This window comes from Rhipicephalus microplus, chromosome 1, assembly GCF_043290135.1.
Source record: "Rhipicephalus microplus isolate Deutch F79 chromosome 1, USDA_Rmic, whole genome shotgun sequence".
NCBI classification, from domain to species: Eukaryota; Metazoa; Arthropoda; class Arachnida; order Ixodida; family Ixodidae; genus Rhipicephalus; species Rhipicephalus microplus.
Window position 1 is genome coordinate 150,639,011 of NC_134700.1, and position 15,378 is coordinate 150,654,388.

At 45.1% G+C, this 15,378-nt stretch overlaps 1 long non-coding RNA gene across 1 annotated transcript; it reads left to right on the forward strand.

Moving 5' to 3' along the window:
- The first annotated feature begins 11,717 nt into the window (after positions 1 to 11,717).
- On the forward strand, positions 11,718 to 14,876 carry LOC142768858 (uncharacterized). Its single transcript, XR_012885505.1, has 3 exons — positions 11,718 to 11,935; positions 12,908 to 12,986; positions 14,582 to 14,876. It is a non-coding gene; the product is annotated as an uncharacterized LOC142768858 (long non-coding RNA).
- The last annotated feature ends 502 nt before the right edge of the window (positions 14,877 to 15,378 follow it).

Here is a 15,378-nt window from a genome sequence, read left to right on the forward strand (position 1 = left end):
AATGTCAGTGAACCTCTGATGTTTTACTTGAATGAAATCAAATATTGCTTCAAAGCAGTGTTTGCAGTGACTCGTGTTGCACCAGCAGTTGGCAATATTTTTTTTAAAGGTACACTAAAGAGAACCAATGAGAACCAAGAGAACCAGTGTGTAAGAGACAACCAAGGTACACTAAAGAGACCTTACATATATATATGTAAGGTCTAAATTTAGCGATTGGCCAAACGACGGCTAGACATTTTCTCCGTGACCGAATAATTTTCTTCAGCTCTGGTCAGAGTGCGACTCGCGTAAGAAACGACGTACTCATCGAAGCCAGACTTTCGCTGCGCAAGGATAGCCCCAAGGCCGACTCCACTAGCGTACGTGTGGATTTCGGTAGGGGCGTCTGGGTTGAAGTGACGGAGAATCGGCGGTGATGTCAGAAGACGACGTAATTTCGCAAATGCGTCGTCACAGGTGGACGACCATGCCGAGATACCTTGGCTGTCAGCAAGTAGACGTGTTAATGGGATCATTATAGATGCGAAATTACGAATAAATCATCGAAAATACGAGCATAGCTCTATAGAGCTCCGGAGTTCTTTGAGTGTCGACGACTTAGGAAACTCGGTGACGGCACGGAGCTTGTCTGGGTCTGGTAGAACGCCGTCCTTGCTGACAACGTGCCCTAAGATTGCGAGCTTCCGTGCGGCGAAGTGACATTTTTCAAATTTAGCTGTAGCCCAGCATGTGTGAGGCATTCCAGGACACTTGCGAGGCGCTCGAGATGGGTATCGAAGTCTTTTGAAAAAACAACGACGTCGTCCAGATAGCAAAGGCACGTATGCTACTTGAGGCCTCGAAGTATGTTGTCCATAAGACGCTCGAATGTGGCCGGGGCATTGCAAAGGCCGAACGGCATCATGTTGAACTCGTACAAGCCGTCACGAGTTATGAACGAAGTTTTGGGGCGGTCGGCTTCATCCATAGGTACCTGCCAGTACCCCTACCGAAGATTCAGCAAAGAGAACTCCGCTCCTTGCAAACAGTCGAGCGCGTCATCAATTCTTGGGAGCGGATAGGCATCTTTGCGCGTGATCTTGTTAAGGCGCCTATAATCAACACAGAAGCGGATGCTACCGTCCTTATTTTTCACGAGCACCACCGGGGATGCCCAGGGTCTGTGGGATGGCTATATGACTCCCCGACTAAGCATGTCAGTCACCTGGTCTTCAATAACCCGACGTTCAGCTTGAGAGACGCGGTATGGACGCTGGCGAGGGGTGCATGGCTGCCGGTGTCTATACGATGAGCGATCGAAGTTGTTCTGTCCAAACTGGGTTGCTTGTAATCGAAAGACATCCGAAAGCGGCCGAGAAGCTTCAAGAGCTGCAGTCCGCTGAACGCTGGGAAGGTCCGAAGCAATTGATGGAAGGAAGGCATCTGGGGTAGATGTGTTGGCAGTGGTATCGAGAATAACGCTCGCGACATGGAGGCTTGCTGTGCGACCAGGTAGTGAGTTAAGGCTGACTGAATCAATGTCCTCAAGTTGCCCTATACATTCTCCGCGGAACATAGTGGTTGGGACCGAAAGCAGGTTCATGACATAAACGGTTGCAGATGAGTTTTCGATCGTGATAAGAGCAAATCAGAGAAGAAAGTGCTTACGGGAAGTGAATTTTGCTGACGGCGTAAACAAGGCGGTAGAAAAAGCTTAGTCGCAGGAAAGTGGCACAATAGCAGACGACATAGGTGGGATGTCCGTGTCCTGGGCGATGACACGAGAAAAAGATGACTTGGCAGGAGCGATATCCGAGATTGCTGATAATTCAAGCTCGGCACGGGCACAATCGACAACGGCATGATGCATGGAAAGAATGTCCCAGCCCAATATAACGTCATGCGAGCAGTGCGGAAAGACGACGAATTTAACCACATACAAAACGTCCTGAATGAGTAGACGAGCTCTGCACGTGACGGAAGGTTGTATGTGATGTGCGGTCGCCGTATGGAGAGAAACACCAGAAAGCGGAGTCGTAATCTTTTTCAATTTGCGGCACATTGCTTCGCTCAACACGGACACAGCAGCTCCAGTATCGACTAAGGCGGACACGGCAACACTTTCAATGAAGATTGGGATTTCGTTTGCAGGTCGGGAACGAGGCCTTGTAGATTTCGACTCTGGCACAGTTCTTGCCTCAGGAACTACGGTGGTCAGTTTTCCGTGTGGACGGGCGTGGTGCGTCGAAGCATTGGCGATAGCGAGCGCCGGCGCGGGGAGGGGGATCGAGACGAGTGGGAGGTGCGGCGGTTCGACGATGAGGTGTTTGAAGGAGGGTGGGAGGGCATTGGCTGTTGCGGCTCTGTATGGTCGTAGCTGTAATTGGCTTCAACGGCAGTTGGACGAGGAACATGGCGGTGGCATAAACGCTCAACATGCCCGGGTAGACCACAGCAATAGCATATTAGTCGGTTGTTCATTGTGCGCCAAGGATCAATGGGAAGGGTGGCAGGGCGTCGACAAAGCGAAACTTGCGGGCTTGGCGGTGTCTGCGGTGCGTAGAAGACATGAGGGCGTTGAGGAGGGCCTGTGCTGTATGGCACTGCATGTGAAGGCCTTCTCGCGACGTCGGCATAGGTCAACGGCGCTGATACAGGCGGTGGCTGATGCGTATAGGCGGAAGAGCTTCGGATACTTGCTCCTCAATGGTTTGGCACAGTGACGAGGGGAGTCCATGACTATTACTAGGGAGAAAGGGAGCAACAGACAATTGGCGGGCAACCTCCTCGTGGATGAACTGTTGTATTTGGTGCGTCAATACTACCGAATCTGGAGAGATCGCGCCAACGGTCAGTGCTGACGCGCTGGTCGTGTCGAATCTGTGACGTTGCGTGGAAATGCGCTGCTTTCACAACTCGTCGTAGCTCTGGCAGTGCTGAATGATGTCTGTGACGGTTCGAGGACTTTTCGCCACAAGCATGTGGAACGCATCGTCCTCGATGCCCTTCATGATATGCTTGACTTGGTCGGCTTCGGACATGGTCGGATTGAAGCGCCGGCAGAGGCCTACGACATCCTCAATGTAAGACGTGAAACTTTCTCCTGCCAACTGGGCACGATCACGCAAACGCTGCTCCGCGCGGAGCTTGCGCACTGCCAGTCGGCCGAATACGTCTGCGAAGGTCGTTTTGAAGAGGCCCAGGTGGTAATCTCAGCCTCATGGTTGTTCAGCCAAAGCTCCTCGACACCCCTCTGGTAGAAGTGGACGCGACCAAGTTTGTCGTTATCGTCCCAGCGGTTGTTGACACTCACTTTTTCAAACGAAGCGAGCCAGTCCACGACGTCCTGTTCACCAGTGCCGTTGAATAGGACTGGGTCGCGCTCCCTCGGAATACCGGGGCAACGGAGAGCGGGGTGTGTGGCAGCATTCGGCTGTGCTGCAACGTCGTCAGGCATGATGGATGGCGGAGGTAGAGTCCGGCTACGAAGTTCCAGGGTGAAAAAGAGAACCAGCACTCTCCACCACTTGGTAGTACGCGTGAAGCGTTGAGTCCGCGACGCGTTTATTAAAAAACGAACACAGGCCAAGCGCTCAGCGATCCGAATCGGAGCTATCACGAGCACGAACCACGGTTCTCTTCCTCGTCTTTTGCAGGCACTGCTTATTGCACCCTATCCATTCTACAATACAAAATATTTGCTAAATTGATGGGAAATTAGCTACAGACAGTGATTACTAAATGTGTAGGTGACCACCAAACATGGGGAATTCGCAGTCGCTCTATACAGACAAGCATTCATATTGCACGTTCAGTTCTTGAGTGTATTGATGGTAGCATGGACCAAGCAGCCCTCCTTCAAATAGACCTTGCAAAAGCATTTTATAAGATACAGCATGCTTTTTTGTTCCGGCTCCTAAGACACCTGCAGTTGGGTGATGTACTGTACAATGGTATTTCACTCTGTTATAAGAAGTGCACAACTAGGCAAATTGTAAATCGCACACTTTTCAATATAATAGAGTTAAATTCGTCTGTACGTCAGGGATGTCTGCTCTCGCCTTTGCTTTTTGCAGTTCATCTGGAATCATTATATTTTAGTGTGCTTCTAAAGTCTAGCATAAGAGGCTACCGATGTGATTCTGGGGAAGTTAAAGTTCTAGCTTATGTAGATGACATTGCCATCTTTTGCTCTGATAAACCCAGCCTTCAAGAAGCAGTCAACACTACTTTACGTTTCTGTGAAGTCGCTGGTGCAAGCATAAATTTTGATAAAACTGGTGGATTCTGGCTGGAAATGTGGACCCAAACTCCTTCGGTCTTCGAAAATGTTCATTAGAATGCGACTTCTATGAAGTACCTTGGTGTGCCTCTTGATAACTAGCGTAACAGCGGCCCACACTGGACCGCTGCGATAACTACGATCCGCCGAGAGGTGGCAACATGGCACGGACGAGAGCTTTCCATTTTTGCCAGAATGAAAGCGTGCAATGTATTCCTTGCATCAAATCTTATTTATATTCTGTGGGTGTTGCACTGCTCTCATGTACACATTCAAGCCTTTCATAGGACATTTGCCTGCTTTATTTAGAGCTCTTCCTGGGAACCCATGAGAAGAGAATCTTTTTCTTCCGCAATTGAAAAGGGTGCCCTCGGCCTTGTGTTTTTGTTCATGCGATGGTTGGTGTTGCGATTTTTTTACCTCAAGGATGTGTGCAACCCCTTTCTTTTAGTGGTTATTCATAGCCGTCTATGTTACCACATCCCTTTTATTCATGTCACAACAAGCGTTGCTAAAGAATCGCCGTTGCGGAGATTCCTAAAGGAAATTGTTGATACTGTTAATTTTTTGAAATCCAGGTTTACCTTAGAGTATTTGTATACTATTGACAGAGCAAATTTAACTGCTGCACTTGTGAATAACCTTTTCCCCGAACCTGTTTATCGAACCCCATATTCGTTTTTGCCTGGTCACGATGTATTATTTCATGTACGTAAAATGTGGATATCTCTTTCAGCAAAAACATTTTTCTTTAAACTGCACACTTATATGCTGCCAATGAAAGCGTGGCTGAATTAAACAACAATATACGTACCCTAGACAGTGAATTGTAGACTCTGCAACCAACCTGAGACTATAGAGCATTGTTTATTTATTGTCGTGACGCTTTTTATTTTTGGAACATTCTAAAAAGAACATTAAGAAAAGAACTTTCAATCACAGCTCAAGGTATTAGGTTCCTCCCATTCAAAAAAGTCAGACTGATAATACTCCTTATGACCTGTTTATGCTGTTGGGACTTTATTCATTATAGAAAAGTCGCATGATCGATAGACACGCCGAGCCACCACGGTCGACGAGATCTGTCTTCCGAGAAGCAGCTGCTCAAGTGCACAGTGTTGTTGAGACTTTTGACCCCGTTCCGGAGTGGCTTCCCGTTCTTGACGCTTGTGTGTGTTTGCCTAATTTCTGATGAAGTATGTTGTGTGTACTTTACTGGTGGTGATTTCATGCATTAAAGAGAAAAAAAATGTAATCTGGTGTGGCTCTGTGGTAAAATACTTGGTTGCCACACAGAGTGCTGAGGTTCGATGCCTGCTGGTACCCTGACATTTATTCTTTGCATTCATCGGGTCAACGCTGGTGATGTGAACTTTTTCTTAACGCTGAAGCGTTCAAATTGCCCATGTGTGTTCTCGCCATTCCTGGGCAGATATCAAGTGTCAATTATTAAGTGCCTGCGGGTATGTGCCACTGTCAGGCGAAAAGTGTTTGATGACCTAAGCGACGGGATGGTGACATTATTCATGTCATGACCAGCGCGTCGTATTTGTCACACCATCTTACCCTCGCTTACTAATTTTGACGAATATATATGTGGGGTTTAACGTTTTGAAACCACCATATAATTATGAAAGTGGAGAGCTCCGAAAATTTTGACCACTTGGGGTTGTTTTATTTACGTGCACCCAAATCTGAGCACACGGGCCTCCAGCATATCCGCCTCCATCGAAAAAGCAGCCACTGCAGCCTGGATTTGATCCCGTGACCTGCGGGTTAGCAGCTGAGTACCTTAACTACTAGGTCATCGTGGAAAGGCTCCCATACTGATTTTGGTGTACCCCAGTTATGGGGTGATCCCGAGAGCACGCACACGTAGACAGCTAGATAGATAGAAAGATAGATAAATAAATAAATAGATAGATAGAGATAGATAGATAGATAGATAGATAGATAGATAGATAGATAGATAGATGCGAAAGTAGGTGTTCACAGTGCCTGCAGTATATTACGTAAAGAAATGCTTCGCATTTAAAACAAATGATGGGATGCAGCATTAATATTGCTTGTTACTTTCATTCAGGTTTTCAGTTGCCAAGCAGATTAACTGGGAATACCCGCAGGGGCATATAAATCTTCGCGCATGCAGGATTGTCCACAATCGATCAGAAAGAGCTGCTACCTCGGATTTAGGGGGCCTTGTTACTCGTTGCGCAGTGGTGCGACTAGGCTAAGTTCCGTTGCGGCGTGGCCGGGTACTAGAATGGTGGCGCTCGGACAAATTATGTGACGAGCCTCATACAGCGGAGGGGAATGAGCGATTAAGCGCGTGTCAGTTGATGATAATGATGGTAATAATTTTTTGTCTGGGACGCATGGCAAACACCGACCTTAACAGCTTTGCTGTAAGAGCAAAAGGCGCTCAATCGGGTTCGAACGATGGAAGCGAAATAAAGTCAATAAGGGTGTCAATTTGGGCTTGTTGGTATGGTAGCATGATATTATATGGTAGCGCAGACAAAGAACACGTACAATAGAAGGCATATTCAAGACAACACACTGCTGTGTTGTCTTGAATGTGCCTTCTGTATCTATCTATCTATCTATCTATCTATCTATCTATCTATCTATCTATCTATCTATCTATCTATCTATCTATCTATCTATCTATCTATCTATCTATCTATCTATCTATCTATCTATCTATCTATCTATCTATCTATCTATCTATCTATCTATCTATCTATCTATCTATCTATCTATCTATCTATCTATCTATCTATCTATCTATCTATCTATCTATCTATCTATCTATCTATCTATCTATCTATCTATCTATCTATCTATCTATCTATCTATCTATCTATCTATCTATCTATCTATCTATCTATCTATCTATCTATCTATCTATCTATCTATCTATCTATCTATCTATCTATCTATCTATCTATCTATCTATCTATCTGTCTGTCTATCTATCTATCTATCTATCTATCTATCTATCTATCTATCTATCTATCTATCTATCTATCTATCTATCTATCTATCTATCTATCTATCTATCTATCTATCTATCTATCTATCTCAACAACCGGAATTATTTCGCTTCATAATATATTGCAGCACCGACAAAGGACACGGACAAGAGAAGGCACATTCAAGACAACACAGCGCTGTGTTGTCTTGAATGTGCCTTCTCTTGTCCGTGTCCCTTGTCTGCGTCACCATATATTATGAAGCGAGGTATTTCCAGCTGATGAGACAAACTAGGGCAGGGGTCTCAAACACGTGGCCAGCGGGCCTCTCGCTTGCTGCATGCGGTCCACACACGGCTATGTTCGTCCTTCGTCCGACGGATGGATGATATAAGAACTTTAATAATGTACAATATCTTTTGTTACAATAAGGACGTTAGGTAGCTATAGAGACATGACCAGTGTAAAAAAAACATTGGTTTTGTGAGGCACCTAATGTGGTCACCATGTTCTGAAGCACAGCCATGAAATAAATGTATTTCAGAATTTGAGATTATGATTTTACTCATTTTAGTAGGGTATGGGCATTGAATTCAATTTCAATTTGTTTATTTCAGACGTATATACAAGAGAAATATGCCCACGTGGTCAGGCAAAAGGAGACTGATATGTTGGATAAAATCATGGCTCCGAATCTTGTTCAGAAATAACCAGTAAATGAAATATGGTATACGTTTTATTGTCATTAGTAACGTTTGCTTACAATGTGCAGGAACTAAGCCCCGCCCCTTGTGGGGCAACATCTGCAACTGGGGCCCGCTGCCTGAGACGAGTTTGAGAGGATGATGATTCCTAGAAGAATGGCACCACCCACCACGAGTGATCGGCCACTAGGCCGGCGGCAGTAAAATTTGTGAAACAAAATTTAAAAAATTAAAAAAGAAAGACAGAAGAGAAAAAGAGCCCTGCCCTAGCAGAATGGACGCAGTCTGAACTTCTTTTTCATTTATCGGGCATGTTTCAGTCCCTCAAGGAGGAGCAGTATGTGGCGCTTACAAGCTATAGGGTCTCTGGGCAGACAAAAATCGTTCAGCCTGGAACACAAAAATTTCACCTAGTTGCAATCGCTGCATGTTTAAGAAGCGCGAGAGACGAAAACACGGGACGAAGCAAAAAATGAAAGCGCTGGTCCTGTGTGCATTCTCTGCTTCGTATATAGTTAGTAACGTCACGGAGACAAGTCTCCTTGTTGCAACGTTAGTTCCCGCAACAGCCTCGGCTCAAGGATTCTTCAATATCTTTAAGCTTCCACACTGCCCTGTATTTATGTCTCGTTTGAATTAACTATGTCTGTATTATGACGTAACGTCGACGCTAGTATATGAGTGTGCGGACGTCAGTTACGTCCGAAATGAATAATTACTTCGGCGCGCTAAAGAAGCCCGTCGTAAACAGTGTTTCGCGGCATGTTCTGGCAAGGGTAGATATCTAAATGCGCAGACCTATTCTCGAGCGGCAATCAGTGTTTTCAAAGCAGTCGTATATGCTATTGGCTGAGGCAGATGGGAAGGAAGGCAATTTCCGCTATCCATGTGGCGGCACGTCTCACCACTTCTGGGGTTCTGTAGTGGAGGGCGTAAAATAGTTACGGAGGAGAGAGAGAAAGTATTGCACAATGCAAGATAGGTGACGTTACAGACGCTCATACGTGCGTGCGAGTCGTACCAGAGCAGGGTACATCTACGTAGCCTACATATTCAAAAACAAAACAAACAGTTACACATATTTTTACAGCTTAATTTGTACTATATAGGGAACAAGTATAGTGCCAAAGCCCATTGCACTAATTCCATAGTCACGGGTACATGCCTTGTCAGACTCAATGTTGGGCGGGCGAGCAAGATCGTTAAGAAGGCTGACGTGTTTCTCGCAACGATGGTGGTTGTGAATAATCTCTTTTGTGCAAGCAAGCCCTTTGAGACGTCTCGCGAATTTTTCCAACGCAGAAGGAGTGTCGTCAAGACGCCGTTTGTCTGGATGTAAGTGCAGACAGATACATCGAGAAACACTTATGCACGGCTTGTTCGGTAGGCCGTTTGCATACCGATGACACGACCGTGTAATACTTTGCATGCTGACGCAAACTAAGTCAGTCTATGATCAATTTTCTGTACTTCAAAAACCCCATCGCGTGTGCAATGATGGGCAGAAATAATTTTAAAAAAGGTGAGTTAGCCTATTAACAGTACCTATTTCTGACACCTGCACGTACACAATTTATTTACAAACAAAGTTAGCTTTATTAGACTTTGCAATAGAGAAAATATGCGCACAGGCGAAGACCGCTCTTGAAAAGAACAATAAAGAGTTGACGCAAAGTAATGACCGATATTTATTTGTCGCTTCCAGCACAGTGGGTGAACAGAAGGCGCAAGTTCGGATCGAAGCGGGCAGTTGCGTCTGCATGGGCGCTGCCATGTTGATTTGTCCCCCCAGTTAGCGTTGTTTACTGATACATATATATCCTAACACCGAAGCACCACAGTGTGGGTTTTGCGCCAACAAAACAGCCACCCTGTACCACACGGTAGCCTCACTGCGGTGGTTTAGTGACTAAGATACTCGGCTTCTGACCTGCAGGTCACGGAATCAAGTACCGGCTGCGGCGGCTGCATTTTCGATGAAGGCGAAAATGCTGTAGTCTCGTGTTCTCAGATTTGGGTGCACGTTGAAGAACGCCAGGTGGTCGAAATTTCCAGAGCCCTCCTCTACGGCACCTTCCATAATCATATGATGGTTTTAGAGCGTTAAACCCCACATATCAATCAATGTACCACATGGTATAAGAACCCAGGACACAACACAACTGAAGGTTGGGAGGCAGCTATGTCCATCCAGCTTGGATACTAAGACCGAGGAGGCCCTCGAGAGTGAAAGGTGGGAGGACAGCCACCTGCGCCAATGGGATCCCGGACTAATGATTTCACTCGCAAATATTCTCTAATCAACGTTTTAGTTTCAGATACTAAATCTTTAGCGCACACACTGCAGGACACAGACAAAAGAGACACAGGGACCAGCGCAGTCCTCGAGTCTCTTTCGTCTGTATCCTCGTGTGTGTGCGCTGAAGAATAAGTATGCAGCAAAACCAACTAGCCCGTCTTTCCGTAATACTGCAGTTTTAAATTTTCTATTTCTCTAGACAGACTATTGTGTTTCGACACCCTTTGCCAACTAAGCATGCAGATATGCGGCCGATTTTTCTGGCAATGCTTTCCTCAGTGAATTCACAGCAACGAGCCCCAGTTGAAACTCTCTAATATTATCCAGATTTAATTTTCAGGATCATCTGTCCTAACTTAATTTTACACTTCTCCACTTTTTCTACCAATTGGTATACAGGCGCAGTAGCGCTGTTCCTGAGAGTAGCTTTTTATTTTGCTGCCCATGGTATAAAGTCATCAACATTGTTGGGAATTCGCACAAGCACACTCTAAGCCAAAAATGGCCAAAATGGGAGCAACGGCTGTTTTTACTCCTTCAGACCGACTATTACTCTCCGAAAAGACCAAGCGGAACAAGATGGCCGACTTGTTCGAGAATGGGGGAGCAACTGTATTCATCTTAAGTTTGTAAGGGAGCAACGGAAGGTGGAACCGCTGTAAATGCTCTCGTCACGCAACGGTTACTCCCCGGCAGGACACCGCACACAAATATGCATGCCGCCCACATTGATATTCATGGGCCAGATTATTATTTGTTCTGTGTGCCAAACTTCACCAAACCAAAACAGTGCTTTATTTTAGCATCCGTAGATAATAAGATAGCAGCGCTGGCTGAACACCGAAGGCCTGAGAATACAGTACGGCAAATACCTAACACACGCAGCAGCAGAATGGAGAGTTGGCACGTCAAAGCGGACCGAACGCCGAAACACGTGCAAAACAACGAAAAAAAAAAAAGCCTAGACACGCCGTTCGTCCGCGAAGTAAGGGCGTCAAAGTCGATCAAGCACCGAAACACGTGCATAAAGAGCCCCCCCCCCCCCCCCCCGCCCAGATATATCGGAGAAGAAAAAAAAAAAAAAGCGGACCCAGACGCGCTCCTCATCAGCCATACACTTAGTAGCACGCTTCACCGTGTAGTTTGAGGGCAGAATGACAAATCTGCGCCATCTGCGCCCGCACGACAAGTGTGGCGCTAGTGTAGCAAACGATGTAAGTTACAAAGTAATTTTTATTCAGTGTTTATGTTGACTAGCTCTAAATAAAAACTACACTCAACTTTTTATATTTATTTATGAGTTTTAGTGTACCTCAGTTTTTTTTTTATAATTGTATTAGGAGAACACACTGAAATTATTGCGCTGACGCCTGTGCTGCCACTGCTCGACGTTTTTTTTTTTTCCGGCGCAACTAGGTTCGCGTTCGCACTACTTACTCATTTTCATATGGTCTATGGTTGGCAAGCACATGGACGTGCGGGCTTGTGAGCTATGTTTTGATCGTGTGTGTGTGTCGCAGATTTGCGTTTCTACTTATTCGAGATGAAGGTTAGTGTATATTTATCTTTATGGAGTGCGAAGCAGTTGTGGATTTTGCTGCTGGGTGGAACAAACACATCGTAAACACGTCTTCAGCTATCTGCAAGCCTATTCGCTCGTCGGACAAAGGACTGTGCATACATCAGCGTGCAGGTGAGTGGCATTTCCAGCAACATTTAATGCTCTTACAATACATTGTTGAGTGGTTGCGCTATTGAAAGAGAAATGATTTGCTCTTATTCACCGTATCCATTGCTAGCCGTATCGGACTAAATTACCTCTATTACCGCCTGCATACCCTCTTGCTTCCCCTGTCACCACTGCAGTGCCAGTGTACTTTTGCAGTTAAAAGTTCATTTCCGCAACACTACCTCGCTTGAAAAAACATTGGGGTGGGGTTGTAGTTGCATTCATACTGGCACTTTTCTACCATTGGTTTATGTAATGTTAACGGCTGAGTGTTGGGGCCTTGGGCCGCATTTTTTAGAGATGTAAAGTGTATGTAAATCAGTAAGTGAACAAATCATTGTCGCATCACTTCACTGGCATAGCCAGGCGGTTGCGCACAGAATTTTTTTAGGCCGGGCATAGGGAGCCCAAATTGACGACCATATTCGCTTGCCCGGCCTATTCAGATAAGCGGACCCCCCCCCCCCCCCCTCCCCGCACGCCTAAAAAAAAAAAAATCTGCCCACATCACTGCGTCACTTGCTTCACCTCTGCGCTGAACGTACTATTTTATAAGCGCACCATCAAGCGAGCAGTTTACATATTGACAGAACAATTGGAGGAGGAATGACCCAAATCTTTCAGATTTCTTTAGTGATGCAAAACCTTAGCAAAACTGAATATTGTAAAAGACAATCATAAATGCTGTATGTTCTCGTTAGCGCTGTCATTATTCTGCATCATGACATCTTTATGCGCTGTGAAAACTTGGCATGCCGTTGAAGTCACATATCGACGTTAATACCAATCGAAGAAAATTTCAACAACCTCAATAACGCCGTTTGGGATTTGCCGCACGCACATAATTAGGCTGATTCCCACTTGGCTGTTCTTAACCTGACTTCACTGCTACCAAATGAAACAATATTTGATGCATGTCTTTTACTTTTTTTTCAGGGATATGACACAAATTTGGTTATACTGCAGATAAAGATGCTCCCAACGATGCTAAAGTACAGAAAGCAAGTGAATTTTGGTAAGTGCAAACTTTTTGTACTACGTATATGAAAGCATCGCTTTTTAGGGGCAAACTGTGCATGTGTTGGCCAGAGAATAGTTCATTACGCCACATGGTTACACTGGCACTGACAATTCGACATGGCTCCGCTGGCCCGTGTGTGTGCTCACACTGTTACCGTTAAGATAAAATGTTTATGTTTTCATTGCAGGGATTGCTGTTTGTACTAAACAGCCAACTGCCAAGATTTCTTTACGCTGGTACTCCTAAAAGTATGCTTTCCCTATTTACATGGATTTTGGCTTGCACAAAGCATAACACTTGGGCCTAGATTCACAAAGCTGTCCATGCGCAGGCCTTCATAACAGTGTTTCTTGACTTGCCTTTACCCTGTTTTCTGCAGATGTTTCGTGGGTTTAAAAGTGCCACAGCATGTTGACCTCCCCCACTCTGAAATATTCGCGTTCAAAGTTCCGCAAGAGTGGGCTTAACTTTCTTGTGCACCTCTTTGCTAGTCCAAGATACTGAAGCTTTATGCTTTTACTAGAGGTGGCAGTGTTTCTAATGTTTGTATTTCCATCACATTGACCAAGTGTGCGATCTTGGCTAGACTGGTAGCACATCCTCAACAAATGTCTTTGTGGCACATGTAGAAGGCAGTACAAAATAAATAGGCAGACATTCACACCGGGAGCTAACTTCTAATAATGCTTTTTTTTTTTTTGGAAACCATGGTGTGCTTATTCCAATTTGTCTAACAAGCAGTAACCTGTTTGGCTGTGAACCAACAAGACGTTGAACTAATAAAAGCGTCACATCTTGTTGCTCTCAAATATATATGTATTGGCAAGCTATCTGTGACACTGTCAAACAAAGAATCAGAATATCTGTGCATGCCTTAAGATATATTGCTTCGTTTACATATCTCGTGTCTGTGACTCGTCAACCGAGTGAACAAATGCACCCTAGTTTTCTAAATTTAAAGCATTTTTTGAAGGTAGCACGGTCTACATTTATTTGTCTATAGTTTTGTCCAGCCGTTTGCGTCAGGTACAAAGAAATATACTGAAGATTATCATGTAGCCTCTGCAAATGGTTGCTTTCAAGCAGGCTTTGCATGCTTGGCTTGTGCCTACAGGTATTGCACAATTCAAGACGCAGCAGCGTATGATAGAACAGTAGAATCGAGAGCAACTATGTGCACGAGCTAAATAAGTATTTTAACATGAGCGGACAGTACGTGTTACTTGCCACACACATGACCTCATTTAGAATGCCCATTGGTGAATGGGCTCATAGAAATGTCACTCAGCTGTGTATAGGAAAGAAGTTAATTGAACCTAAGGGTATCTTTAGCTACTACAAATATGCCTTGTTGAGGTGCTGCACATTTTCTTCCAGAATATTGCTGTCTGAGACATCATGTGAAGAGCGTCTACCACATCAGCATTTATATGGCTTGCCAAGTAACGTTTGGCCGAACCTTCCTTTTTTTCACATTTCGTTTTGCAGTAGACATCCTAGAATGTAAGCGCTGCTGCAGTGTGTGTGACTCATTGTTATGAATTGATTCTGGCATGTTTAACCTCACACTTCTATTTTTTTTCTTGCAGCAATGAGATGCTTCACATATGCCTGCAGTGACGTTCTGCTGCGCTAGCCTGATGGAAACACCAGCTGCGAAACTTGAGTTCTTCAGAATTGGAGAAGTTGCCCTTCTCTCACCAATGATGACACAGACTGCCCTATGCTAGAAATTCACGATTGTTTTTCTACGGATGACACAGAAAACCTTTGATGTATTATGGTGTTTGTTTAGTGCTGGCTGTGGTGTGGCGAAGTCTACTTTTACGTGTGGTCAAACGTCGCCTCATAAAAAGAACAATAAAGCATTTATTTTCCTTTCAATATTGTCCACTTTTTGTGTTAGAAGCACCCAAGCAGTGCTCTTCCAAGGAGCTCTCGCCATGTGTTAAGCGTGTGACAAGCATACTCGAGATAAATACTCATTTCCCCAAAGAGTAACTGGAAGCATGTGCAGTTGGTTTTCAGAGAGTAACTGCGAACACGTGGGAGGAACGGTAAAGAGTAACTGTTGCTCTTAGAAGAGCAACTGGTGGGAGTAATGGTTGGTCGGCAGGGAGCAACTGGTGGAAGTAACTGTTGGTCTGCAGGGAGGAACTGGAGGGAGTAACTGTTCATCCCCCGAAGGAGGAACTGAAAGGAGAGCAACGGTTCCTCCCTCTGCAGTTACTCCTTTTAGGAGAGTAATGGGAGTGGCAATGCTGTTGCTCCCTAAAAGGAGCAACCCCTATACCCCTGTTGCTCCGTTTTGGCTTAGAGTGCAATTGTGGGATGGCATTTCCAGGTTTTTATACTATTCGCATAAAATTTCTCCTAGGTTGCCACC